The sequence below is a fragment of the Mirounga leonina genome, unplaced genomic scaffold (genome assembly GCF_011800145.1).
Source record: "Mirounga leonina isolate KUSES-001 unplaced genomic scaffold, KU_Mleo_1.0 Mir_204, whole genome shotgun sequence".
NCBI classification, from domain to species: domain Eukaryota; kingdom Metazoa; phylum Chordata; class Mammalia; order Carnivora; family Phocidae; genus Mirounga; species Mirounga leonina.
Window position 1 is genome coordinate 685,393 of NW_023270513.1, and position 6,000 is coordinate 691,392.

The window sequence follows — 6,000 nt, forward strand, 5'->3', positions numbered from 1 at the left end:
CAAGTCCCACTTCTCTGTTACCTTTCATTCTCTTCTTTTGGGTTCAGCTGTCCCTACGTGCCTTTGGCCTTTCTTCACTGCTGCTGCCTGGGGACCTCACCTAGCCTTAGGAGGGAGCATGGTGGAACAGAGGTCCTGTCAGCCCTTCGCCTGTGGGAGAACAGTGGAGACCCCCACATGTGGGTATGGGTGATGGGAGATGGCTCAAGCAGGGCTGGTCTTAAGGGACACCAGGGGGAAGCTCCAGCTAGTGGTCTGAGGCAGGCAGCCGCCTGACCTGCTCGTGGAAGGAGGCTGGGGCGATGGGACAGAGTATAGGGTTGAGCATGCTGTCAATGGGTGAGATGAAAATGACTGCCCCGGTGATGGTCGCTAGGAGACAAATAGTCGTGTATGAGGGAGATTCTTGGAAGAGCCAGAGAATTCCTCCAACCTTTCAGCTCTGGACCCTAGCCCTGGACCAGCTGCCCAGTGTGGGTCCCCATCTCTGGCATTCATTGCCAGAGTGGCTGAGAGTAGATGGTAGACCCGGGTTCAGAATTAGCTCCATCATTTCCTGGCTGTGACCTTAAGTGACACATTTAACCTATCTGACTTCTTTTTCCTCACAGAAGATAAGGCTAATAATTACTTGTATACTGCAGTGTTGTCATTAGGGTCGAATGAGCCAATGGCTATGAATGTGGCTGCACAGTGCCCAGCACATGGTGGACACGAATAAATGGTAGGCTCCCCTACCCTGCCTCCTACCTGCCTCCCCCTCGCCAGTCAGCCTCTGTGCAGAGGGCTTGGGCTTGGGGGGATGGGTGGGTATGCACCTTATGCTCTGCTTGGCATCGAGGCCCTGCCTACCTCCTTGGCTCTCAGACCCCCATGGCCTCAGCTGCCACCATGCTGGACACACCTCATCAGGCTCAAAACATCCCAGTGACCTTTTTGTATCCTAACTACCGACTGGTTTTCACACCACTTCCACCTTGAGAATTTGGCTCCCTGGCCCTATCTTCCCTCTTGAAGCCTTCCTTCCTCTGCGCAAGGGGAGCTCTTCCCATTTCTTTGACCACGGCTTCTGACCCTCTTTCCTTGCCCCTTTCACTTCTCTTCTCCCTCTGTCCCACCTCAACCTCGGTCATTCCTCCAAGTTCTTCCTTTTCCACCACCCTGCTTCACCTTTCTCACCAGGGACCTCGCTGGCGTCCATGGTTTCAGTTTATACTTCCGTGTAGATGCCCCCCTCACTCCCAGAGCCCCATCACTTCCTTGAGCTCAGGCCGGTATTTCTCGCTGTATGAGTGGGCCTCTCGACCTGGAGGCCCCACCTGCATATCAGACTCACCAGGCCCAAGCCAAACTCACCATCTTCCCACACATAGTGTGCTCCCCACCGCCTGCTCTATCTCTGTTAGCACTGTTGTCTTCCTGGCTCAGCTCTCCAAATCAGCCAGAACTCCTCCCTCCCTCTCACCTTCCCACGTAACCAATGCATACAGGCATCCATCCATCAGTCCAAACCCTCATACCTTCTGCCATTCAACAGGTAGTCGCAGAATGCTGGCATATAAGCCAGACTCGAGGCACCGAGAATACAGCAGTGACCAAGACCAACAAGGTTCCCCCATGCCTTTAGCAGCCATCCTAGCAGTTGGACAAGTGGAGGGAGGTAGACGATAAACACATACACAAGCTAACTTCAGCTATAAGGGTGATGAAGCCAATCAAGCAGGGTAAGGCAGTGGTGACTGAGCACTTACGTCCATAGGATGATCAGGGAAGGCCTCTCTGAGGAGGTGATACGTAAGCCAAGACCTGAGGGCGGAGAATGAATCAGCCAGGCAAAGATCTAAGGGGAGGAGTTCTGGGCAGAAGAAATAGCAGATACAATGGACCTGGGGTGGAGGCAAAGTTGGCGTTTTCTGGGGGTGAGCAGCTGTTTAGCATGGCTGGAATGCAGGAGCAAAGGGAGGGTAGAAGGAGAGGGCGTGGGAGAGGTAAGTAGAGGCCTGGATCCTGTGGGCCTAAAGGGGAGCTAGCCACACATGCTGTCAGATCTACCCCGGCCGTGTCTCCTGTATCCAGCTTCGACCCAGTGTCTAGGGCACCCTGTTCATATTGCATGCCTTTCCACCGAGACATTAGGAAGGGGCACTCACCTCCTTTCTCTCTTATCCTGCCCATTTCCACCTATACTTAGTACCAGGTGAATCATTCAAAAGTCAAAAAGTCAGGTATCAGCCTATGTTTTTCAGACTGTGGCATTCAGGACCCCGTGATGTGGCCTTGACCTTGTCCACCAAGTTTCTTCTTTTCACTTCCCTTCTTCGGCCATGTGCCCGACATGCTCCTTCCATTTCCTCTGCCATGAGCAGACATAGAACTGTCTTGGATTTGGAAGACCCAGGTTCAAGTCTCAGCTCTGCCACTTCTTAGCTGTGGGGCTGTGGGCAAGTTATTGAAACTTTTGGGAGCCCAGTTTCCCCATACATAAAATGAGGCTTGGAGAGATGTGCAGGTTACTTAGCAACGTAGGTCAATTATTACAAAGTGTTATTACCCCCAGACTTCATCAGTCTGGCAATGCCCAATGCCAGTTTATCCCCACCATGAAGCTGTTCCTGAAGCTTCCAGCAAGGTTTCTTGATTCCCTCTTCTGAGTCCTCATTGCCCTTTGCATCTGTTTCCAAGCTTCCATCCTGCTTATGTCTCCTCTTAGTGTTCTTTGGGTACCAGTCACATGACCCCCATTAGCCTGGGAGCACCTGGGCTCAGGATCCTAGTGAGGATCATCTCTGAGTCCTTCATAGTGCCCAGCCCAGAGAGGCAGGGAGGCCTGGTGGAGGGCATCTGGAGATATACAGAGGTGGGTTCAAGTCCTGGCTCTGCCACTTCTTAGCAGTGTGATCTCGAGCAAGCCCCTTTGCTCTCTGAGCTTCAGCATTCTCATCTGTAAAGTGGGTGTTGAGAGGAGCCCAGGCGCCTAGCACAGTGCCTAGTACACTGATAGGCCTAAAGGGAGTGTTTCGTCACCATTGATTATGTGGCCTTGTTCACTCCAAGCCCTTGCTCTACAAGGTTCCCTCTCCTTGGCTTGCTCTCCTTTATCTCCACCAGCTGTTCACACCCTTCCAGCCCCAGCCAGCCTTTCTTAACCAACCCACCCCCGAGCTCCTGAAGCACTTTTTGAGTGGATCACTCAAAAAGCACTTTTTGTCGCACAAAACTAACCTCAAATGGACAAGGCTGTCTCTTGGCCTAGGCTGTGACATCAAGGACAGGGACCCAGTAAGAGTCATCTCTGTGGCCCCAGTGTCCAGCACAGGGTCTCAGGAAGTGTGTGCTGAATGCAGTTACGTATTTGGATGTAGCAGCAGGGAGACGTGAGAGAGCATGAGGCAGGGAGTGTGCGGGTGGGTGCACAGGAGCCCAAAGGAGCCTGGTAGAGTGGGTGAGAACTGCATCAAACCCTTCTCCTGCCTACGAGGGAACGGATGGATACTGAACTGTCTGCTGTATGGCAGGCACCATGCCATGCATTTTCCCTCACACGATGTCCTTTCAACCTCAAAAGTCCCCTGTGAGGTGTTAGCACCCCCCCTTCTGGATGGAGATTTCAGAGTCTGAGAAACAAGGCGACTTGCCCTGGAGTACACAACAAGTAAGGGACTGAATGGGGACTTCTGCCCAGACTCCTAAGCCTGTCTTCTCTCCACCGGAGCCCAGTGCAAAGGGAGAGGACACTCCTACCTCCCACTGCTGGCTTCAGTGTGTGTGTGTTGGGGGGTGGGGGGGGCAGTGGGGAGTGAACTGGGAGTGGTAGGCATGAGAGCTGTTGAACAAAGGAGGAAATGTGTTTGAGGAATGCTGGCTGAAGAGTAGTCTGGCCAGGAGAGAGGGAAGAGGGCCAGGGATGGTAGGATGCACAGTGATGTAGAGACTGCCCTCGTCTGCCCTCACAGCCTACTGGGAGTTGGCCTGCTTTGCCCTGCCCTGCCTCCTGGATTCTAGCAGTGCTCCAGAGGGCCCTAAGGTGGCCTTGGGCTGCTGCCGTACCTCTAAGACAAGCAGATGATGCCTCAATCAACGGGGAGGGCCTGGGATTGAGCAGAGACCAAGGCTGCATCTGGACTTCCATGCGTCCTTCCTCTAGAAACAATATTTAAAGTTATATTTTACAACTGCATCGGTATAAAGGTAAACATTATTTGGGCTGCCCTATTCATTATATATGTGCTGCTATTATACTCCTTTTCTCTTCTGATGTTAAAATAAATTAGGATGAAAACATTTTTATGGGCCCTAGATGCCAGTCCTAATATGCCTAATGATAAGGTGGCCCTGGCAGAGGGCAGCACAGAGCCCGTATTAAAGTTAAAACGTTGCTGCTCATGGGAGAAGAGAGGTACTCAGGCCTGGGCCGCTGGATGCCTGACTACACTTCCTGTGATCTAGCATGTGCGACTTGTAAGGGCACTTCTGGCCTCCCTTGTTGGAGTGTAGACACCTCTTCTCATTTTCTAATTCCACTCCAGCTATGCTTCCTAGTCCAGGGAGGCAAGCAGGTTTCTGCCAGGGCCTCTAACTGGCTTCTGTGGCCTTGGACAATTCGCTGTCAAATGAGAGCAATATAGCCCAGGGCTCATGACTGGGAGGCAGAGCTCCTGGGGTTCCCGGCCTTCTTTCCTCTGAATCAGCAGCTGAGTCAGTGGCTTCAGTTTGTCCGTGGAGTGGGACACATTGTCCAGGTCACCGAAAAACGCCGGCATAAACAAGTGCAGAGTAAATGGCCATGTCCTGGCCTGTGACTGCTTTATGAGGAGAGGAGGAAGAGGAGGTGGGAGGAAGGTGAGATGGAGGCTAAGGGGGCAGGGTGCTAAGAAAGGAGGCAGGGCCCAGGGCCTATGCAACGGAGGAGGAACCACAGAAATGAAAATCAGCCTGTCTCCAGTGTGGTTGACACAGCTCACATTCCTGTTTTCTCATTACTCACAAAACCCTGAAGGTAGGGATAATTTTGAGCCCCATTTTAGAGGTGCAAAAACTAAGGCTCAGAGAGGTGACGGAAGCTACTTGCCCAACGTTCTACTCAGCTACTTAGTACTGGAGCTAGATTTGAACAAATTGGGTCTGTGTGACTCAGTGTTGGGTGGGTGGGAAAAGATTAGTCAGCGAGGTGGGTGGGGAGAATGAGTGAGGCAAGACTGCCTTTTCTCGTGGTTTCACTTGTCTGGGGGGCCCGGTCAGTCGCCTTACTGCCTCCTGTAAAGTACACTCGATTTGCTTCCAAAAGACCTTCAGGTGGGTATCAGCATAAGGGTAGCTAACATTTATTCAGTGCCTACTATATCCAAGCACTGCTTACACAGTTTACATGCCTTTCCTCCCCTAATGCTTAGTGTGCAATTATGGTGCTAAGCAGTGTTGAGCACTTTATATGCATGAGATCATTCACTTTTCACAACAACCTTATGATTAATAGCCCCACTTTATGGATGAGAACACCTGCAACCCTGAGAGGTGAAGGGACCTACCTGAGGTCACAGAGCTAGCAAGTGGGGGAGCCTGAATTGGAAGCTTGGGCTGTCAGACTCTGAAGACCAAAGAAAGGCAGTGTTTGGGCACGGCAGTGGGCATTAGACCCAGTGGGATAAGGTTGGCAGAGTGAGGGGGCTGAAAATGGAGCCCAGCCAGAGAAGAAGCAACACATGACCGAGACACTCTTCATCCAAAGGGTGGTGACAAGTGGTTTCCTTGTCCATGGAGGAAAGAGAGGAAGTAGGTCTAGGGGAACGACTGGAAACACTGGGCATTGGATGGTAAGGAGCACTTCCTCATTCTGTGGCTCACTAAAGCACCGCTTACCTGGCAGCATCTTACCTGGAGACAGAGGCTGTCTAAAATGACTCCCATGAGGCCTGGAGGTTGCACCAGAATTTGGGGAGGACAGGCAAGGATGATCTGGCAAACAGCAGGGCTGAGTTCCTTTCTGGAGACCAGGTCCCAGGG